Source organism: Crocodylus porosus, unplaced genomic scaffold, assembly GCF_001723895.1.
Source record: "Crocodylus porosus isolate Cpor-Errol unplaced genomic scaffold, CroPor_comp1, whole genome shotgun sequence".
Lineage (NCBI taxonomy): Eukaryota > Metazoa > Chordata > Crocodylia > Crocodylidae > Crocodylus > Crocodylus porosus.
In genome coordinates, this window is record NW_017728909.1 from 16,275,551 (window position 1) to 16,285,951 (window position 10,401).

General features: G+C 43.0%; 2 non-coding genes across 2 annotated transcripts; both read left to right on the forward strand.

The window, feature by feature from the left end:
• Positions 1-10,073: 10,073 nt before the first annotated feature.
• On the forward strand, positions 10,074-10,166 carry TRNAI-UAU. The gene is given in 2 exon segments: positions 10,074-10,111; positions 10,131-10,166. It is a non-coding gene; the product is annotated as a tRNA-Ile (tRNA).
• Positions 10,167-10,177: 11 nt separating this feature from the next.
• Positions 10,178-10,251, forward strand: TRNAT-AGU. The gene has a single exon. It is a non-coding gene; the product is annotated as a tRNA-Thr (tRNA).
• Positions 10,252-10,401: the final 150 nt, after the last annotated feature.

Sequence of the window (10,401 nt, forward strand, 5' to 3'; positions counted from 1 at the left end):
TTTTAGTTTCTACAAATCTGCAGAATAAAAAATGTCCAATCACACAACTCCCTTTAGCAGGTTACTTGTGTCATCCTGAAGCTCTGTTTAGTATTTACCTTTTATACGGTTTACTGCTCAGGTAGATAACCAGTCTTTTTTCTTTTCTTTTGTTTTTTCTTCGAGTGTAGTTGATTTTCACAGTCACCTTGATAAATTAGCATTTCATCTCATTTGCTCCAAGAGATCTCTTCATATATATCTGCTTTGTTTGGTTTTTTTTTCCTTCTAAGCATTAGTACATTTTTTCCATTAAGTTCACTTTTATGCATTAAAAGGAAAAAAAGACAACACCAACAATATATTTGGTGATTTCAAAAATGATTTTCCCTTTTCTGCATATTTTTTCCCCTTTCCTCATCTGTTACTTATTTTTTTCCCTTCGACGTCGCTATTTTGGCAGCGATGACAATATGGAAATCCATACATATTGGTATTCCAATAGAGATTTGCCTAGCCAAACAGAAGCAAAAAAATTATGTGAATACAAATGTATTAACTGCAAAGATAAATCACAACCTGCAGGCAACATGAATAAGCCACCAAAAAAAGAGGAAAGGAAGTGGGGTGGGGAGGGAAGCTTGGAACCAGCTGGAGTCAAAAGATGGGACATCACATAGAAAAATCAGGAAACATTTATAAGCATGACTTGTTAGTACTGCACAAGCAGAAGATGCAGGATAATTGAAAAAGCAAGCAGGCCTACAACCACAGAGCTATGCGGAAGTTTTATCGTCTTTGGAAATTGTCTATGCTCATTGTCAGTCTTTTTATAACTCTACCTTGGTTTGGGGGTCTTTTTCTTTCCTCTTTTTTATTTTTTTTAAAAAAGTTAAAAAAATATGAACTTAGGAAAGCCAATTTCATGTGCTGTTAATTTAATTCCCAACATAAAACCTTACTTCTTCTGATGGAAAATGAAATTACCCTTTCTACATCCTTTTTATCTGTCAATTAAATTCTTTTCCCCCCCTACTTCCCCTCAAACAAAAATATCCCCACACACATATATTATGGGTTATATTTTCTGTGCTTGCTACAAAATGAAACTGGGGAGAGGTAGCTTTAACCACTGTAAGCACATACAACCTGCTTGGTTATCACTTAAAGATGCTGCAGTGACAACCCTTAAGACTCTGAATCTCCTTTGGAAGGTTACAGATGTCTTGGCTAATTTTTGTTTTTCATCTGTGCTGGTATTTCATAGCAAAGCAGTTTTAATAACTGGACTTTTAGCAGAGTTAACCTTTCTATTTTGCAGTATCTTGTTAAGAAATGGCTGTCGGAGTAGCTCCTTTTGCTCAAATCTGTCCATGAGTGAAAGTATGAAAATAAGGTATATCTTTTGTGACAGAAATGGAGGATGTTCTCTGGGGTTCCTTCTGAAGGATAAATCTTAGTTAGTTGTTTGGGGGGTTTTTTGTCTCCACTTCTTGTTGCCACTGTTAGATAGTTATGAGAGAGCCACCTTCTTTTATCCACACTTGTGGTTAATTTGTATTACCTTAGAGTTGACTGGAAAATGGATTGCTGTCCTATGTGAAAAAAAAAACCCTGTACACACACACACACACACACACACACACATATATATTTATATACACACACACACATATATATATTTATATATATATTTATATTTATATATATATATTTTTTTCCATCAACAAAATAAAGTTGATAAAGGGCAAAAAGTAAGGAAAGCAGCTGAAATTTATACATAGGTGTGTATGGGCGTGTGTTGCTTCTTGGGGTGAAGAGAAGAGAAGATCCATTAAAAATAGAGAAGATGACAATTTGATACTCAGCCTCTGCATGTACATGGGAAGCTGACTGCTCAATTGCTCGTTACTACCGTGGAGTAGTGTTGCGTGGCACGATGCATGTCCCGATGCTACTGCGCAGTAGTAATGAGTTACTGTGCAGTCAGTGTCACCCAAAGCCTTTTGGGGACACTACCGTACAGTAACGCTGGTTACTGCCTAATCGTTTGGTACTTCTTTATGCCGGTACTAAAATACTGTGCAATAACTACTGTGCAGTTAGTGTCTCGTGTAGACGTGGCCAGTTGCTCCATTCTGCTACTTGGGGTAAAAGATGAGCATTGCTATAAGCCATTTTGATTTCAACATATTTTAGGACCACAAAGAGGATACTTCATCTGCCGAGTATTGCAGCAGTCTTAAGGCTGCTGTATTTAATGCTTTGCCCCTCAGAGCCCCAGGGGATCTGGAAAGAAGAGAGTCACCACAACGTAGCACATTTGATTGATAACCTTGATAGAGAATAGAGCTTGTGTGGAGCCCTTATTCCAATTTGGCTTTGGCTTGGGAGGTTGCTTGCCCAGAGAGAGGTTATTTCTTCCCACTTGAGGCCTTTGATATTGCTTAGTGTACTGGAGAATCAGTCGGGCTGTGTCTGTTTGATTAAATAATGCTGAATTTAGGGTCACCCGACACAAAACAATGTTTTGGCTTCATTCTATAGCAAAGCTATAGGTAGCTTGATCCTGATCCCACTTACACCAGTGACAGCTCAAGTCAATGGAACGACGCTTGTGTTAAGTTAGAGTGACCAAGAGAAGAATTATGCCCGGAGCCCATAAAGTGCAAGTATAAACAGCCTCACATTTTTTGAACCTGGCTGCCTATACCTGGAAGGCATTCAAAACATGCATTTGCAGTTATTTGTTACTCCTGAAATGATTAAAGTAAATCATGTTGTTTGATATGAAAAATATGTTGTACACACACCTCTATTTTTCTCACTGCTCTGCCCTCCACGCTGTATTCTGCAGTATAATCAAAATGCAAAATACACTTTGAAAAATTAAATGGGAGACACAAGTGTGAATCATGACGTTATTTGCATGTTTGGCCCTTCAATTCATTAGGGGCTTCAGCTTTTCCAAGAGAAAAACTGTCACATTTACATATTGTTACAGAGGCATGCAAATAGTACTCAAAAACTATAGTTTATTCAATGCATTACAAGCTCATGAGCTGCCAAACAGTAATTCCACTTCTTGAGTAATATGTGTTTTTGCAAACCTGGCATAATAACATTGTATTATAGTATTGCCCACTAGGGCCACTTATAGTTATGTCAGCATTTCCATTATCAAGCCCTTCGTTCGGGGGCATGTACACTGCATGTCAGCTGTACAAATTCTCTCTCCAGGCTACAGCTTGACATACATGGTCTCAGTCCCAGAGCAAATTTCTTTTGCAAATTTTGAAAGGCAAAATCACAGAGGTTGTTTGAAAGTTCTACGTGGGCAAATACAATAGCAGCAGCAGAAAAAAAAAATCAAATTATTTTTTATGATTCTGTCATCTAAAATATTGCTGTGGTTTGCCATCACTGACACACATGCATTTGCTGGCTCTTATAATCCATAAAGCAGGCTTTACCTTGGAGAATGTAAAAGATTAAGACAGGATATTACTAAACTGTCCCATCTGAAAAAGTGAATTGACGCGGTAGATATCTGCAACCTTGTTTATACTTGGGATTAGCCTCAAGCTAATTGGCAATTAGCAATTGGTCTAACTGTATTGAGAAGGCCCTCAATTGCAGACAAGAGCATCATAATTTACAGCACTTGTGTTTATCCCCAGTTGAAGCAGGGGTCATTTCAACCAGTACAAACTGGAGCCTTCTTTTGTCTGTGTTCACGACTGGCTTTCAGCTGGATCCTAACTGATGAATCCCAGGTACAGACAAGGCCCATATCAGGAAAATGCCAACTGCAGTTTGCACAGACTGGCACTTCCACATATTTCAGCAAAGGAGCCAAAGACGGAATGAATCATGGCAACCGAATTAATCTTTTGGCCTTTGAGATGGTCTGTATCAGGTTGATATTCAGGGAAATTGCTGAGATAGTGTCCAGCAGGCTATACCATGATTGCCCATGCTATTCTTTTGGGTAGCAGCTACCAGGAGATGATTGAGTTCAGGATCCTGATAAAAGGAAAGAAGGAGAGCAGCAGAGCATGGACACTGGACTTCAGAAAAGCAGACTTTGCTTCACTCAGGGAACTCATGGGCAAGATCCCCCGAGAAGCCAGTCTGAGGGGGAAAGGAGTCCAGGAGAGCTGGCTGTATTTTAAAGCAACCTTACTGAGGATGTGGGAACAAACCAACCTGGTATGCAGGAAGACTAGGCTTAGCAGGGAACTCTTCAGTGAGATAAAACACATAACAGAAGCTTACAAGTGGAAGCTTGGACAAGCAACTAGGGGAAACATAACAGTGTTGCCTGGGCATGCCGCAGTGAAATCAGGAAGGTCAACATGCAATTGCAGTTGTAGCCAGCAAGTGATATGAAGGGTAACAAGAAGGGTTTCTACAAGTATGTCAGTAACAACAGAAAGATCAGGGAAAATTATGCCCTACTGAATGGGCGAGGCAACCTACCGACAGATGATATGGAAAAGACTCAATGCAGTCTTTGCAGGCAAGGTCAGCTCCCAGATTCCTGAACCTGGCACCACAGTTTGGCAGGGAGATGAGGAGCCAACAGTGGTGAAAGAACAGGTTAGGGGCTATTTAGAAAATCTGGATGTGCAAAAGTGCATGGGGCCAGACAGGATGCACTGAATGAATGGACAAGGGCAAATATAATGCCCATCTTTAAGGGAAGGAGGAGGATCCAGGGAACTACAGACCAGGCAGCCTCACCTCAGTCCCTGGAAAAATCCTGGAGCAGGTCCTCAAGGAGTCCATTTCTAAGCATTTGGAGAAGATGATGATTAGGAAGAGTCAGCATGGATTCACCAGGGGCAAGTCATGCTTGATCAACCTGATTGATCTGTATGAAGAGATGACTGGATCTGTGGATGCAGAAGAGCAAGAGCATACACTGCTTTTCCACAACCGGAGATGCAGTTGTAGCAATGGCTTTTGATGCAAACTGCCACAACATTCTCGCAGGCAACCTAAGGAAGTACAGGTTCATAGATTCATAGATGTAGGGTCGGAAGTGACCTAAGTAGATCATCAAGTCCGGCCCCCTGCCTTGGGCAGGAGAGAATTCTGGGTTCATATGACCCCAACCAGGTAGACGTCAAGCCTCCTCTTAAAGACCCCCAAGGACGGAGCCAGCACCACTTTCCTTGGAAGCTGGTTCCAGATCCTAGCTGCCCTGCCTGTGAAGTAGTGCCTCCTGATGTCCAGCAGGAACCTACTCTCAAACAACTTATGGATGTTATTCCTTGTTACTCCGGGGGGGGTGCACAGGTGAATAGGGTCTCTCCCATTCCTTGCTGGTCCCCCCTGGTAAGTTTGTAGATGGCCACCAAGTCCCCTCTCAACCTTCTCCTGTGAAGGCTGAACAGGTTCAGGTCCCGTCGCCTCTCCTCACAGGACCTGCCCTGCTGTCCCCGGACCATATGAGTGGCCTCCTCTGGACCCTCTCAATGCTGGCCACATCTCTCCTGAAGTGTGGTGCCAAAAACTGGACATGAGACTCCAACTGCGGCCTGACCAGTGTCACATAAAGGAAGAGGATCATCTCCTTGGACCTGCTCGTGATGCAACCATGGATGCACAACACAGTATGTTTAGCCTTCCTGACTGCGTCCTCACATTGGCGGCCCATGTTCATTTTTGAATCAATAATGACTCCAAAATCTCTTTCTGTCACCATGCTCTCGAGAAGGGAGTTCCCCAGCCTATAGGTATGCTGCTGGTTCTTGAAAAGGTAGGATGAACAGATTGTAAGGTGGATAGAAAACTAGCTGAACCATTGGGCTCAGAGGGTAGTAATCAATGGCTCTGTTTAGTTGATAGCTGGTATCAAGTGGAGTGCCCCAGGGGTCAGTTTTGGGGTTGGCCTTGTTCAATATCTTCATCAGCAACCTAGAAGAAGGCATAGAGCGTCCCTTCAGCAAGTCTGCAAATGACACCAAGCTGGTGAGAGCAATACATACACTGGAGGGTAAGGCTAGGATTCAGAGAGACATCGACAAATTGGAGGATTGGTCCAAAAGAAATCTGATGCAGTTCAACAAGGACAAGTTGCAAAGTCCTGCTCTTAGGACAGTCCCATGCACCGGTGCAGTCTGGGGGCTGACTGGCTGGGCAGCGGCTCTGCAGAAAAAGTGGACAATAAGCTGGATATCAGCCAGTAGCATGCCCTTGTTGTCAAGGAGGCTAATGGCATCCTGGGCTGCACTGGTAGGAGCACTGCCAGCAGATCGAGAGGAGCGATTTTTCCCTCTATAGTGGTGTGTGTTACCACTACGTTTGCTGCCCTGCTTTTTTTCTGTGTGGACTTTTTTGACCCAGGAATCTCTGTGCTTGGTAGCAAGGTAGCACCATGGGGAATGCCTGAATGTGTGATGTGTGATGCCCTAGACAGGTCTGTGGCACCATATACCACACGGCTGCACTTGTCTTGATGCAGTCATCATGTCTAAATGGAGCAAAGTTGATAGCTTTTAGAGACCTAAGTTACCTTTGAATAGAAACTCAAAATAAATGCAAATGGTTTCTCTTTTCTCTCCTGACAGGACAATTTTCAATACTTGATACTTTGCATGCTCAGTAGCTTCCTTCTGCTACGATTTCACGAGGTGTTTTTTTTTTTTAGTACTGAGAGTTTCTGTACATGTGGAGATGTGGTGTTTCCTAAATCCACATTGATAAACGAGGTTGTAAACCCTTTGAAGGAACTGTTACAGCGTAGTGTGTTGATGATCCATAGATTTAGGACTTCTAAGCACACAATGGCAGGGCAGTCTAATGTTTCAATGTACTGTATCAATGCTATGCGGATTATGGGCCAGTCGTAGCTATTTGAACCATGCTTTTCAATCCATATTGTTGCTCTTTGAGAGTTTGTTAAAGGAGCCTGGGATCAATACACTTCAATATCCCTCAGAAAGAGGGACTGCAGATTAACATATCAGAAAACTCCATCTAGTTGGGCGTGTGCACTACACTGAACAGAGGAGCCAAACAAGCCTGAGCTGCTCTAATCAAGTTGGTGTAGGTATCGATTATGATGTGGCCAAGGGCTAGCTGCCTATGTATGTACCCAACTTCTCTGCCAAGTTTTGCATTCGGTGCCGAGAGACTGCTACTGTGACCAGACTGTTCCTCGTATGCGAGGTGGGCAGTTTGCAGCTAGCGCAGGCACGTCCACACTGACTGTGGTGCAGGTCTGACCTGTGCCAGGGGACAAACCAGGTGCTCGGAGGAAAGGAGTCGGAGGTGCAGTTTTGCTTGTGCGTCAGGTTTCCCAGGTGTAAAATGAAGGTAATGGTCTTGCCTGATGGCTCGTATTTCTATAAACACAGCTGTAGGAGGCAATATGATACAGGGAACCGGGGGATGTACCCAGGAGACATGGGCCATCTGCTTGATTTTGCTACTCACCCGCAGACTGACCTTAGGCAACTGGCTGTTTCCCTTCCCACATCTGTCTTGTCTTTTTACATTGAATCCTTCAGTGTGAGGTTTGTCACTTGCTGTTTGCTTGTACAGTGCCTAGCACCGGGGGGTCCATCTCACTTGGGGCGACTAGGCCCTGCAGGAAGATAAATAATAACACTACGGGTACATGGGACTTTACAGCCGTATATGGACACAATGGAGCTGTATCTATTTCAACGAGCAGCAAATGTGGTTCTGGATCCCAGTCTCCGGTTCCTTCCTTGTTGTCGGGGTAACTTACAACCGAAATCTTGGCGTCGCATATGTTGCTTTTCTTTTTTCCCCTCTTTGGTGGAATTATTATAACCACACGCGCGAGTTGAGAAATATCCCCCAAAATGGCTTGTTCATTAAGAATAGAAAGCTGCAGCCTTTAAATCACACATTTATGCAATTTTTAACTGTTTTAAACTAGCACAAAATGGTTCGTGGGAATTATGCAAGTATAGATCATTTTAATTTGAATCGTTGTGGAATCATAAAGGACTCAGTTCTTTAATTTTGTGCCTTCAAGTCAGCCACTTTGATTAAAAAATAATAAACCATGAGAGCCGAAGGGTCCTTGCAGGTTCTTCTAGCTATCATGGATCCCTGATCTTTGGTACTAATTCTTCTCATTAATATTAATAAAGGGCTGATAGGCCATCTCAAAGCATACTACAAAAACCATGCAATTAATTGCTTGTAGTGTTTTTTTATGCTTATTTTGCACAATGAGAAGCGATGCCTCAGGAGTCTAAATATCAGTTAATCAATAACATCAAATCCACTGAAAATGAGCCCTTCAAGTCCTGTTTTCATAAATCTTCACTAATTTCAAGCAGAATTAAAACTAATTACATGTTGTTTGTTTTTAAATTAAAAAAAGAAGAAAGGAAGAGGAGCAGGAGCAGCAAAGGGCGGTTTTCAGGTGCTTCCTGATTTCTTCCTATTGGCGCTGCAGATTTTAATACCCAAACTGCTGGATTTTGGAGATGGTTTCTGCCCTTCTGCTGCAATTATCATCAGAAGAAATGAGAAGATAGTTTCATTGATGAATGTGTGGTTTCTATTTCTCCTTTAAAGTGACTAAGCTGCTACTTACCTCAAAATGGCATGCCTTCCTCAGAAGAGCCAATCCTATTTCTCTTCTAATGTACCCAGGTCTCCCTTGAACTCAGTGGGAAGAGTTATGGCCCTAATGATTTCAACCCTGTTAGGATCCAGTTTGATTTAATTCCCTAAGAGACACGGTGCCCTGTTGGGAGTCAGCTCATTCAGTGGAGAGCTCTACCAGCATATCCCACAAATACCAAGCTTGACTTCAGCATAAGTAAAGGTGGGAAAGACTGGTGATGATGGCAGCACTGCCTTTTTCCCCAAAGCTTTGTCATTAAGGCATCTGCCCATTATGTTGAGAAGATTTAAGCCACATCTCCCATTTCCTCAAGCCGTGCCCTAGCTACCAAGTCATAGACTAGGTTAAGGTGAGAGCTTTCCTCAACCTTCCTCTATCCCTTGAAGTTGGACCATTTGTTGGCAAAAAAAATGCAAAACCTGGGGGCAGTCTGTAGTTTAATCAGGCTGATTAGTGTGGTGGTTTCTGTTTATTAATTAATGATTTATGTAAAAGGTATTAAGAGGCAGGAGGGAGCCCAACAGGGTCCTATAGACAGGCGGGCAAGGGACTCACTGGAGCGTCCTCCTGGCCCTAGTGCTAGGTTTATTTCTGTGCCTTTCCCTTGTTTTGTTTTAAACCAATGACTGACTAATGCAGGGCTTTTGAACTGGTGGCTCATGGGCTGCATGTGGCTCTCAGTGTAAATGAATGTAATCACCATGAGGATGAACAGAGAAAGGTGTACATAGTTGTAGGGGTTTCCAAAGACTCCGGGTAACTTCTGTGTGCTATTGGTTTTCTGCTCCTACTCAGGCCTGTGATGGGTTCCTTAAGTCACCTGGCCATATTTCTTTTCTCCAAGCTCTATAAAGACAGGAACATCCTTCAGCTTTTAGCAAAGGCCCTGCCAACATTTCTATTATACATGATGAGCTAGATTCACCGAGATACACAGAGAACATAACCTTAATCTTATCCATTGAAATCTATGAGACAAGACTAGGAATAGCCCTAATATAGCAGAATGGAGTAAATAAAGGTTCTTTATTAAATGCACATGCACATGCACCCACACACACATCTCAAGCGGCTGCTTGAATCTCGGGCTGTACACACACAAACTGAAATTGCTGCGGCAACCACAGCTAGTCTAGATATACCCAGGTTCATTTTTAGGTTAGCTATGTTAGGCACAGCTAGCAGTGTAGTTACTCCAGCACGGAGCTCCACACAAGTTAACCATGCAAGTATTTCTCAGGTGGGTTTTGCAGCCCTTGTTTACCGATTTGGCTGGTTTTCTACCATACACTTGAACAAGCTGGGTAAAAGCTATCTATACAAGCTGCCATTTGAGCCATCACTTGTACACAGCTGCTGGGGACATTGTAGAGGTGCAGAAGTGTGGGTAGTCATGGTTTTGCTCCTTTATACCTGTTAGCTCCCTTCCCAGCTCAAGACATCAGCTGTGGGTGGAAGCCTGGGCTACTCACCAGCTCCAGTGGTGCAATGGGTTAGCATGTGGTACTTATAGCCTAGTATTGGGGAAGTGATGCCAAGGTTGTGAGTTCAAGCCTCACCTGGAGCATAGGATTAAAAGGTACCATGGCTTAATTGGTCAAAGCACCTGTCTAGTAAACAGGAGATTCTGGGTTCAAATCCCAGTGGTACCTTGAAGATGAGTTTTGCTGAGATCTTATGACCGCTCCTATCCCCAGTACTTCTTCCTGCTCATGGCAGGGGGTCCGACTAGATGATCTGTCTAGGTCCTTTCCGACTCATTGATTCTATGATTGTGGGGGTATTGCTAAGGCACTGTGCTA